At 45.3% G+C, this 13,023-nt stretch overlaps 1 long non-coding RNA gene across 1 annotated transcript; it reads left to right on the plus strand.

Annotated features, from left to right (window-relative positions):
* The first annotated feature begins 833 nt into the window (after positions 1 to 833).
* Positions 834 to 6,533, plus strand: LOC123998236. Its single transcript, XR_006832242.1, has 2 exons — positions 834 to 1,195; positions 1,902 to 6,533. It is a non-coding gene; the product is annotated as an uncharacterized LOC123998236 (long non-coding RNA).
* Positions 6,534 to 13,023: the final 6,490 nt, after the last annotated feature.

Consider the following 13,023-nt stretch of genomic DNA (forward strand, 5'->3'; position numbering starts at 1 on the left):
GAGCAGTAGGTTATGAGAACTAGGTCAAGGTTAGGAAAAGAGTTAGGATTCGAAAAAAAAAAAAACATACGTTTGACGTCAAATTTCACAACCTGTATGCCTTCTAGACAAGACCCTGATAACATGCACCCATGTTTGCCTACAGTAGTATTTTATGATTATAACGTTATTATTATATTAGCCTCGACCAAGCAAAAATACGTGTTTTAAGCCTATCTGCAACAGTTTACAATTCTTACAATGATTTGTGATAAACCATAACAAAAACAATGAGTAGGCAGTAGAATGTAGATGACTGTCCTTTCTTTGTATGTTAATTGGTAGAGCATGGCGCTTGGGTTGTAGGTTCGATTCCCAGGTTGGACCAATACAAAGAAGGATTCAAATATGCACTCACTGATGTAAATCGCTCTGGATCGTCTGCTAAATGTTAAAAAAAATGTTTTATTTTCTAATACTGTCAAGTACAAATATTAATATGTGCGCGTGCAAATATGGTATCTACCAGCAGAGGACTCCGGTGAACAGTATTCACTATGCATAAATGACTGGGCTACATGGATATATCTAGACTATAGGTTATTTATCATACTTTACCTATTCAATAAGGGTCTATTCTATTATTGAACATTATTTGGTCTCAGTGATCCAATCATAAACATTATGAACTGCTATTCAGGTTTGTTCTCGTGCTCCTCGGTCAAGAAATGTTTGTAGCCTAAAACATAGGCTTAAAAGACGCTCTTATCCAGAGCGATTACAGTTGCACTATGCAAATAATCATGTGTGATTCAACAGACTGTGTCAATGTGGTTTAATATTAGTTTACTCAGTTATACGGTAGGCTGGTTTGTTATTGTGCGAAGTTATCGTTTTGCGCAATCCCTTTCTTTCAAGGCCGCTCAACCGCGGCCCAGGTGCAAAGAACCACACAAACTGAGTGGCAAATGACGTTACCATTTGTTCGCGGAAGTGGCTTTTTTGTGTTGGTAGAAAGGGGAGGAAAGGAAGAGAAACTAAAGAAGAAAAGTTTCAGCCCTCTTTCTAAAGAAATTAATATGCACACTGTACGACAGCTGGCGTTTTGAACCTTCGCATTCAGCCACTTGTGTAATTTAGTTAGAAGTAGGCCTACGGGACAACAACAGCTGGGAGAAAACAAGAGGCACAAAAGGGACAAGGAGGAAGATAGCTGGTAAGTTCTCCTGACAAAAGTTCAGCACACTTCTCTGGGCATGGTTTGGGCTTGAATGTTAAGGGCTGCGTGTTGTAACGTGGTAGAGAGACGTTTTAGGACATTCGAATACTAAAGCAAGAACATTCTGTCTGATATATTAATATTATTTGCTATAGGCCGATTGTAGGCTGCCTTACTTTTTGTTGTGCCATCAGTTCGATGTTGGCGAAACAATCTTTTTCTGATATCTATTCTAGCAAGACTGCTGAGTTCAGTATAGCCGTACTACGAAAACTGTAGTTATGGTAACATTGCGAAATTTAGCCTAGTGATACAAAGTAACTAGCCTAGGCCGAACATTAAACATTGTATCTATTCAACAGAAGTCGCAAACAACCGTGGTGTCACTTTTGGGTGTTTTCAAAATAAAAGTGGTTTGCTGCATAGGCTACTAGAAATAGTCAGTTCTGTAGGCCTGGGTCCCTGTGATATCATTACCTTCCTCACAACAAGTTGTCCAACTCTGACAACAACTTGTCCAACTCTGACAACAAGTTGTCCAACTCTGACAACAAGTTGTACAACTCTGTCATTTAAATTGTTCTGGTAACACTTTATAGACCTACATGAGTACTAATACTGTAACAAGAAAAGTAACTGTTTGTATTGACGTGTTGTTTACGTACTACTATAGCAATATGGAGTTTTGTTTGTTTTTCTACAGGTGGAACAGGAAGTGGCCACTATTACGTTTATGTAAACTCCACAATACCTACTATGCAATGGAAACTATGCTACCATTCTTACTATGTAAAAACATGTTACTGCAAGAAAATTAATAAATGAATCCCAGTGTTACCACACAGGTTTAGAGAAAGTGAATCTAAAGTCTGACTAAACAGGCTGGTTTTGGCTTTCTGTAAATGCTCTAGTTCTTTTTCAGCGACCTAATCAGAATTTCGGATTACACTACATTTCTGTGATGTGCAATATAGTTCTTTAGCATATTGTCAAGATGGCATTCTCATTGAGATGATTTAATGTTTCAATTGGTCTAGGTTCTATATTGTAATGGAAGTGGAACTATATGTTTCAGACAACACCGATCATTTAAATCATCTGTGACAAGCCCTGACTAAAACAGTGCTCTGTAGTTGGATACGTGCCATACAGAACATTCAACAACAAGCTGTGATGCTGGGCCCTTCATAAGCCTATGATTCGGGCTGTATTGGTGTGGCCAGATACATAAACACACACAGTTGTTATGGTTACCTACACCTCAGTCTGTGATGGGACTTCTGTTGTTAGACAGCTGGCCTGGTCCTGAGCCCTATACCACGTATGTGGTTTGAGGAGTTAGCGAGGTCACTTTGGTCAACTCTGAGTTCAACTCGGGATAACTGGTACCACGACAGTGACTCACCTTTCAGCCAGGTACATTTCTATGGCAACAAATCCAGAACTAACCTGCACCTGGGCAGGCTTACTCAGGGTTAACTCCATGTATCCTGAATGAAGTGTCACGAGTTAAAGACCAATAAAATCAAGTAAAACGTGTGTATAACTTAATACGATTATTATATCGATAGGAGTGGGGGAAAGGTGCTTGTGTATTGATAAGCACACTAAAGAAGGTATTAACTATAATAAAATAAAGACGGCCCTTCAACGAGCCTATTTTACACCACAGCCTGCTGAATGTGCAGCAAAACTCTTTTCATTTTGCACAAATTAAGACGTGGCACTGACTCGCCCATGGATGGATGTTTCAGCCTTGCCTCAATGAAAAGTTTGGTGTTCCACCAGACACGTGTGACATGCATGCACAGTTACAAGCCTGCTAGAGTTAGCAGCAGGCATATAAGCAATATCCACTGTTGTAGTACGGATGAAGCCTGAGCTGGAATGTGACTCAAGCTGGCTAGCTTTGGAAAACCCTGAGTAAATCTAAGTTTAATCATAGTATACCACTCTGATGGTTTGGCGACACCCCAGACAGACAGGAGTCAGGGATGGAGTGGATAGAGGTAGGCTTGTGTCTGAACAGACTGCTTCATAATAAGCCCAGCTCCCATATCACACTCTCACACACTCTTTAAACTCACTGTCAGTGGGTTATCTCTCTGATGGTGACGAAGAGGAGGAAGGCTTGACTGACTGCTGCATGGGGATAATAAACTCTGAGAGACTGAAATGTCAGTGTTAGAAATGTACATGCACACACACAACCAACTAATCTATTAATCTATCTGTCAATCAAATACATCCTGTTTGACACAGAGCTTCACAATCCACCTCAGACCCTCTCAATCAAACAAGGTCTGCCTAATCTAATGCAGACCCTATCAATCAAAAGCAGAACCAATCAGTCCTGTCTGTGTGATAAGCTTGGCTGGGTGACACCTTTCGTTAACTCCCTTTTGATTTGGCAGACAGGTGTGTGTATCTCTGCTCAAAAATAAGTGTGTGCGAGTGTGCACGTATGCATGTGTGCGGACGTGTGCCAGCCCTTAGTTGCAATTGGCAACAGTCTTGGATTTCACTCAGCGTCAGTTTGTATATCAATATGATGCTATGCCTGACATGTAGCTCACTGCCAGAGAAAAAAGCCAAGCAGCTGGCTAGATACTTCTCTGTTTTAGCTGGCAAGATACTGTTTCAGCTGTTGTGAGCAGCAGCTTATCTGCATCAAGAAGAGGTTTTGTTTCCATGGTTTTAAGAACATTCATATGTATGACCTTTGACTTATTTGGGTCCTTCACTGTAACACTTAATTGTGGACCCAAATAGTTTTCAGCGTGTGTGGAAACACTGTAGGAGCAGTTATCTGGGTCTCAGTGTGTGGTTGTCCGTCTTACAACGTAGCGGAAGAGATGGTGATGCCTGAGCTCCACTTCCTGCCCTGCAGCCCTGGTCTGCCTCCTACTCACTTCACATAGACACTTAAGACTACATGCTGAGCTGCAGACAGATTCACTCCCACATAGATACATTTAAACTAAAGGCCTACTAGTATTTACTTGATGCACTTCATAACTGTAAGTCGCTTTGCATAAGTGTCTTCTAAATGGCATATATAATAATCAAGTCCCAAAGTAATCATTATGATACCACTATTCATAGATTCATAGATTTTATTTTGTGATACAAAACAGGGAGCTTTATCAGGGTTGCACATGCTTCATACTCAGGCCAATAATATACTGGTGCTTCCTGCCGGTCCTGTCGGTCACATTTGGTGAGCAAAGTTAAAGAGGGACATTCCTAATGTCTGATGTTATTAATAGGAGTACATATGAACAGGAAGCGAATGGAACTCCTGTCCACTGAATGGAAGCGAATGAAATGAATAGAATGGTTAGCTCCCGTACTTCCTGGTCTCCTTTATGACATCTCTGTGCCTAATCCTGTTTTCTGCCATCCTAGGTTCATGGCATTGGATCTGTGTGGTGTGAACACCTTTGTGTGGGAGGTTTGTGAGGTTAGAAGGGAACTGTTTCAGTCTCACATCCTGCTCTGGCCGAGGCTACAGTTTCCAGGGATTACTTATTGTTTCTCTGTAAAGTGTTACACTCTGAGTTCCCTATGGTGTGCAGTCTGTGTAGTGTTACACACTAATAGTTCCCCTGGCTGGCTGAGCCTGTAGTCAGGAGTTCTCTGTCTACCATACCAGTATGTTTGTGAATAAAGTGATACGACTCTGAGTTTCTTCTGTCTTTGTGCTGTTGTTTTGAATTATCAAATTTATTTGGGCCATGGGTTGTGTAGGGTAGGCTATGAGTCAGAGCGAGTCTGTATAGATTTGGACAGGACAGACCTGTCCTGTGTGTTGTAATGTATTGGTCTCCGTTAAGGCCTGTGGTTCTGGACAGTGAGGTGTGTGCGCGTGCGTTTGTGTGTATAGCATTTCTTGGGTCCTGTAGAATTGGTTAATATTCATCAAAGTAGCAACACGGAAGGGAGAGGGACATTGGCAGAAGAGATGGAGAGAGACTGATGGGAGATATCTTGTTATTCAGTCAAGTCTAGCAGTCACTGCCCTGAGAATCTTTGGTTTATATATGACAGCTTTGCACGCTCTTAGTGAAGACATCAAAACTATGAAATAACACCATTATTCTACAATATAGAAAATAGTAAAAATAAAGAAAATAATTAGTAGGAGTGTCCAAACTTAACTGCTACTGTATATACATTTTTACACCCAGGTTAAAACACTCACCAGACATATAATTAGGTACACCCATCTAGTACCGGGTCAGACCCCCTTTGCCTCCAGAACAGCCTGAATTCTTTGTGGCATTCTACAAGGTGTCGGAAACGTTCCACAGGGATGTTGGTCCATGTTGGCGTCATGGGCTCATGCAGTTGCTGCAGATTGGACAGTGGTACATACATGCTGTGAACAGCCCGTTCCATCTCCTCCTAAATATGTTCTATTGGGTTGAGGTCTGTGGACTGACCCGGCCACAACAATAAACTGAACTGGCTGTCATGTTCCAGGGGATGTTTCCACTCCTCAACTGTCCAGTGTTGGTGATCGAGTGCCCACTGGAGCCACTTCTTCTTGTTTTTAGTTGATAGGAGTGGAACCCAGTGTGGTCAGGACAGGAGGCAGGCAGAATGGGAATGTGTGTGTGTTTTGAGTATCTGAGAGTAGCTAAGTATGTTAGTAGGCAATAAAAAAAACTTTACCTTCAGACTGCCTGCCCTTTTTTAATAGCCAGGCAGCTGCACACATTCCAGCAAATAAACACCTGTTTCAAATAAATGCTGTGTCTAAATGTAATTGTTTACGAGTGAACTTCAGTGAGTACAGTAAAGATAAAGGAGAGTCATGGATGAGACGGCAGTGTGGTTTGACATGGTCGACTCAACTACGGTGGATACAAGAGGTGCAACGAGTGAGACAATGGTGCTGAAACGTGAAATCGGGGGGTGTATGATGGGCAGCCTAGTCTTTGCATGTCTGATCTGTGATGGATTTGTTATTACAATGTTTATACTGGTCACAAACAGTGTGGTAGTCTTTTCAACATTTTATTGAGCACACTATGTGTGTTAAGGAAGTAGACGCCTGGCTGAAATAAAAGCCTGTCTCTAATAAGCGCCGGTTGTGTTCAGTGATTAAAGCAAATAAACACCTGGGATATTATTTGAAGTTTTACAGTATTTGGTATTGAAGGATAGAGGAAGGGACAGACTTGGAGAACCTGAGAGGAAAAGAGAAAATCAATGCAAGACAGAGCAGACAAAAGGGAAACAGACAAGAGTAAGTGAAGGAAGGAGAGTGGGTAGAGAGAATAAAACGAGGATAGAGGAAGGGACAGACTTGGAGAACCTGAGAGGAAAAGAGAAAATCAATGCAAGACAGAGCAGACAAAAGGGAAACAGACAAGAGTAAGTGAAGGAAGGAGAGTGGGTAGAGAGAATAAAACGAGGATAGAGGAGAGTTTCAGGTTGTTTGCCCCTATCTGTTTCTCTCATGTAGAACTGTTAACTGGTCTGGTCGGCTGGTTGGGCCTGCTGAAAGCCTGGCTAATCTAATGTCCACATCACCCACAAATCACATTGATATACCTTCTATAACCTGACTATTTCTGGACCTGTTCTGTCACATTCACAACATCTGACAGGTTATATGTTGTGCGTGTGTCTACACATATTTGGAAAGGAAAGCTGTTGTCTGGATTTATTTGACTCGTCCCTGTAAGTAATTCCTTTCATTCCACAATGTGTGTCTGAACATGCTCAACACACACACACCGTCTTTGGTATGATACAAAATCTGACAGGTTATATGTTGTGTGTGTCTACACATATTTGGAAAGGAAAGCTGTTGTCTGGATTTATTTGTGTGTGTGTGTGTGTCTGTGTCTTTGTATGTGTGTGTGTGTGTGTGTGTGTGTGTGTGTGTGTGTGTGTGTGTGTGTGTGTGTGTGTGTGTGTGTGTGTGTGTGTGTGTGTGTGTGTGTGTGTGTGTGTGTGTGTGTGTGTACCTTTGCGCTCACCTGAGCAAGGAGGTCACATGACTCTCTCCACAGCTGATCCTGGGAGCAATGCATGCTCCAAGCCAAGTGTTTGTGAGGGGATCATTTAGGAGAACTATGATTCACTACATGTACAACGCTCAGTGATTGGCTAAGAGTGTGTTTACCGTGTGCTGATGTGCGCTTTGGTGTTTTTAGGGTTACAGACACTCACAGGCAGTCAGTGTTGTCCCATGGAATACGTGGTAAGAAATTGAGAGACACACACACAGGCATATGGGTTGCTGGTTGCGCCTCCCACTGTCAGTATCTCCCTGCTGTAAAGGACATTGTTTATTTGTCTGTCTAAGCCATTTAGAGGTATGTGTGTGTGTGTTACGCTGGTGCAGGGCCTGGTGTGGGGTTGCTGGGTGTGCATTCAACAAGCACAACAATCACTCTGTATACCGCTGTGATCTGTATGGTGAACGGTGTCATCACACTGTGGGTGTGCGTTCAACAATCACTCTGTATACCGCTGTGATCTGTATGGTGAACGGTGTCATCACACTGTGGGTGTGCGTTCAACAATCACTCTCTCTGTGGGCAACACTTTGTAACGCTGAGGTGTTGACGTGGGTTCTGTGGTTCTCTCCCTGATTCTGTCTCTCTAGCGGTTCTGCAGTTCTAGATCTTCTTCTGTGTTTCTGTCTGAATCTCGGTTCTCATCACTGGAAGTTCTTACTTGATCCACTGATCACTTTGGTTTTCTCTTTTCTTTTTAAGACTTGAAGAATATGTATCTTGACTCCCACATCAAGTGTATTGTTTCTGTTGTTTACTGTCCTGTTTGTGAGATAATAACCTGTTCTTTACCAGCGGTGAACTCGTGGTACAGTAGCTGCTTGGCATTGCCAGGTTAAGTGTTCATATTTGGCCATATACATCAAGGTTATTCACAATGCCCTCAAATCAGCCTGCATGTCTGGTCTGTGTGGTCTGTCTGTCTGTTCTGTTGAAAGAGAGACTCTCCCCTCCCTCTCTTTCTCTCCCTCTGTCTGTTTCCCTCCTTTTTTTTTTCTTTCCCTCCATCTCTTCCTCTGGTTCTCAGGTTACCAAACAGGAATAAGGGGGAGGAGCCTTTTAGAGGGGAAACAGCCCATGTGGGCTCTACTATCTCCATCCCTCTCGCCTTCCCCTCCTCTATCCATTCCTTTGTCCTTGTGTGTGTGTGTGTGTGTGTGTGTGTGTGTGTGTGTGTGTGTGTGTGTGTAAGGGAGAGAGCAACGCTCAGTGCACACACGTGCATGTACTGTTAAATGGTTTAGACTGCAAAGTGGAAGAGGGGTAAAAGGGGAGGAGAGAGGGAAAGGGAGGGAGGGGAATGGAACGAGGGGGAAAGGGAGGGAGGGGAATGGAACGAGGGGAATGGAACGAGGGGGAAAGGGAGGGAGGGGAATGGAACGAGGGGGAAAGGGAGGGAGGGGAATGGAACGAGGGGAATGGAACGAGGGGGAAAGGGAGGGAGGGGAATGGAACGAGGGGGAAAGGGAGGGAGGGGAATGGAACGAGGGGAATGGAACGAGGGGAATGGAAAGGGAAAGGGAGGGAGGGGAATGGAACGAGAGGGAAGGGGAGGGAGGGGAATGGAACGAGAGGGAAGGGGAGGGAGGGGAATGGAACGAGAGGGAAGGGGAATGGAACGAGAGGGAAGGGGAATGGAACGAGAGGGAGGGGAATGGAACGGGAGGGAGGGGAATGGAACGGGAGGGAGTGGAATGGAACGGGAGGGGGGAATGGAACGGGAGGGAAGGGGAATGGAACGAGAGGGAAGGGGAATGGAACGAGAGGGAAGGGGAATGGAACGAGAGGGAGGGGAATGGAACGAGAGGGAGGGGAATGGAACGGGAGGGAGTGGAATGGAACGGGAGGGAGGGGAATGGAACGGGAGAGGAGGAGGGAGGGAGGGGAATGGAACGGGAGAGGAGGAGGGAGGGAGGGGAATGGAACGAGAGAGGGGAGGAGGGAGGGAGGGAAATGGAACGAGAGAGGGGAGGAGGGAGGGAGGGAAATGGAACGAGAGAGGGGAGGAGGGAGGGAGGGAAATGGAACGAGAGAGGGAGGAGGGAGGGAGGGAAATGGAACGAGAGAGGGAGGGAGGGAGGGAAATGGAAGAGAGGGAGGGATGGAACGGGAGGGGAGGAGAGGGAGGGAAATGGAACGAGAGAGGGGAGGGAGGGAAATGGAATGAGAGAGGGGAGGAGGGAGGGAGGGAGGCAAATGGAAGGAGAGGGGAGGAGGGAGGGAAATGGAACGAGAGAGGGAGGGAGGGAAATGGAACGAGAGAGGGGAAAGGGAAGGAGGGGGAGGGAGGGAAATGGAACGAGGGGGAGGGAAATGGGAGGAGAGAGGGAAAGGGAAGGAGGGGGGAGGGATGGAAATGGAACGAGGGGGAGGAAAAGGGAGGGAGGAAAAGGGAGGGAAATGGAACGAGAGAGGGAAGAGGAAGGATGGGAGGGAGGGAGGGAAATGGAACGAGAGAGGGAAAGGGAAGGAGGGGTGAGCGGATGAGACGAAAAAAGCAGCAGCACGTGAGAGAGAGAGAGGCGGCATCACCCAGATAGACAGAGAGGGAGAAGGAGAGGATAGACAGCGGGCTCGTCTCTCCTTCAGACAGAGCTGGAAGGAAAGCAAAGGGGAATGAGAGAGCGAAGCAAGAGGAGAGGAAGACAATGAAGGAGTGCCGTTGTTCAGCCCTGCCATTCTGCTGTTTCACATTCCGCTGAGACGGAGAAGAGAGGAGGAGGACAAGCTGAGGAGAGGATAGATGGAGAGGATGTGAGATCTGGCAATGACTTAGTGATTTAAACGAGTGGAAGAGAGGAGAGCGAGGGTGTTTAAACATGAATATAGTTCTGATGTGAATATGGAGCTCTGTTAATACCATGCTACGGATAATCACCTCTACTCTGTCAAACCCAAAATAAGGAACAATTGTTTTACATTTTTCATTCACTTGAAGCAAAGGAAGAGTTCTCAAGAATTTATTCACAACTCAAAACAATTATTTGTGGAAAAAAACCTGCTCTGCAGATTATTATACAATGACCACCTTTGTTGTTACTTACCTAACATTTAGGACTGTACAGGAAAACATTCAGGTTGTTGTTATGCAATTTTTTTCTTAAGTGTTAGCTATTGTGATTAGTAAAGTTTATTGATATTAATATTGACTATCATATATGAAAGTATTTCATCCTCTGAAGCAAAATATGTTGTGTTAATCCATGTGTCCTAGCCAGAGTCTGGAATCAGCCAGGTTGGGATGTCAACATTGATTTGGTTTTATGGCCGGTGCGACGTGGGCCAAACTTTGATCATTTCCAGAGTGGTATTGATCCCTCCAGGAGTCTCTGGCTGGCCGACCGGCTGTGGTTTCTATAGTTAGATGTTAAAGACCGTAATGGGTCAGTCTCAGCTCTGCTTAGCTGCTCCTGGGCTCTGATTTGTGGAAGCAGTCTGTTATCTCGTTGTCTGAGATGTTTCTGCCGCTGTCAGGATTTCTCAATATAGATCCTGAGCAGGCTTCTCTTTTAATGTTTGTTGCCACGGCAACTTGCATCCGCCTAAGTCGGAGACAGACTGAGATGTAAAGTTCTTTTGAGTCTTTTTCTCTTTTTTCAAACACTGGTGCTGTTCTTTCTATACGGGTCTGTCTAGGGTGGTGATAACCAGGAGAAACAGGCCAGACAACTGGTGGGGTGGTGATAACCAGGAGAAACAGTCCAGACAACTGGTGGGGTGGTGATAACCAGGAGAAACAGTCCAGACTACTGGTGGGGTGGTGATAACCAGGAGAAACAGTCCAGACAACTGGTGGGGTGGTGATAACCAGGAGAAACAGTCCAGACTACTGGTGGGGTGGTGATAACCAGGAGAAACAGTCCAGACTACGGGTGGGGTGGTGATAACCAGGAGAAACAGTCCAGACAACTGGTGGGGTGGTGATAACCAGGAGAAACAGTCCAGACTACTGGTGGGGTGGTGTTAACCAGGAGAAACAGTCCAGACTACTGGTGGGGTGGTGATAACCAGGAGAAACAGTCCAGACAACTGGTGGGGTGGTGTTAACCAGGAGAAACAGTCCAGACTACTGGTGATAACCAGGAGAAACAGTCCAGACTACTGGTGGGGTGGTGTTAACCAGGAGAAACAGTCCAGACAACTGGTGGGGTGGTGTTAACCAGGAGAAACAGTCCAGACTACTGGTGATAACCAGGAGAAACAGTCCAGACAACTGGTGGGGTGGTGTTAACCAGCAGAAACAGTCCAGACTACTGGTGGGGTGGTGTTAACCAGGAGAAACAGTCCAGACTATTGGTGATAACCAGGAGAAACAGTCCAGACTACTGGTGATAACCAGGAGAAACAGTCCAGACTACTGGTGGGGTGGTGATAACCAGGAGAAACAGTCCAGACTACTGGTGATAACCAGGAGAAACAGTCCAGACAACTGGTGGGGTGGTGTTAACCAGGAGAAACAGTCCAGACAACTGGTGGGGTGGTGATAACCAGGAGAAACAGTCCAGACTACTGGTGGGGTGGTGTTAACCAGGAGAAACAGTCCAGACAACTGGTGGGGTGGTGATAACCAGGAGAAACAGTCCAGACTACTGGTGGGGTGGTGATAACCAGGAGAAACAGTCCAGACAACTGGTGGGGTGGTGATAACCAGGAGAAACAGTCCAGACTACTGGTGGGGTGGTGATAACCAGGAGAAACAGTCCAGACTACTGGTGGGGTGGTGATAACCAGGAGAAACAGTCCAGACAACTGGTGGGGTGGTGTTAACCAGGAGAAACAGTCCAGACTACTGGTGGGGTGGTGATAACCAGGAGAAACAGTCCAGACTACTGGTGGGGTGGTGATAACCAGGAGAAACAGTCCAGACTACTGGTGGGGTGGTGATAACCAGGAGAAACAGTCCAGACTACTGGTGGGGTGGTGATAACCAGGAGAAACAGTCCAGACAACTGGTGGGGTGGTGATAACCAGGAGAAACAGTCCAGACTACTGGTGGGGTGGTGTTAACCAGGAGAAACAGTCCAGACTAGAACCTCTAACCTATTTATGTAAATGTAGGCTCTGTCTAGAATGAATTTGATGCAGTGTTCTTACCGGTTTGCAATGAGGTATATCTCTCGTTCTCTCTCTTTAGCTTGTGCTGTGCCATCTTTGCCATATTAACTAGTGTCCTGACCGGGACAGGTGGTATACCAAGTCGATGTCAGAAATGACTAATCTGGATTACAATCAGATGATTCTACTGATACTGTATGTGGACATATCATTGACTTTGTACAGCTGTGGAACTGTGTAGTCTTAACTGGTATCATCAACTGTGTTGTTTATGTGTTAGTGGAGTGGTGACTTTCTCTACTTGTGTGTGTTTTCTATCTGTGTGTAGGAGAATCAGGACATCTGTTCAGGTAGAGGGCGCTGTACTCTGCACTCGTCTGACCTACACTGTGTTTTATTCTGTGCACTAACATCTGGCAGGGCGAGGGTTAAACCTGCTGTACTAGCATTTACTAGTGTTAACCTATGTTTGCTGACTGACCCGTTGGCTATGTTTGTGACATCTCGTCACTGTTAGCGACTGGTTCTGTCTGTTGCTAGCGTTTCACAATTGAACGCAACTCTATACGTTCATCTGTGTTGACATTTATATTTTAGTCATTTAGTAGACACTCTTTTCCAGAGCGACTTAGAGTTGTGAGTGCATACTTGTTCGTTCTGGTCCCCTGTAGGAATCGAACCCACAACCCTGGCGTTGCAAGCCTAATGCTCCACCAGGTGAGCCACACGGGACAC

The sequence above is a fragment of the Oncorhynchus gorbuscha genome, linkage group LG15, assembly GCF_021184085.1.
Source record: "Oncorhynchus gorbuscha isolate QuinsamMale2020 ecotype Even-year linkage group LG15, OgorEven_v1.0, whole genome shotgun sequence".
NCBI classification, from domain to species: domain Eukaryota; kingdom Metazoa; phylum Chordata; class Actinopteri; order Salmoniformes; family Salmonidae; genus Oncorhynchus; species Oncorhynchus gorbuscha.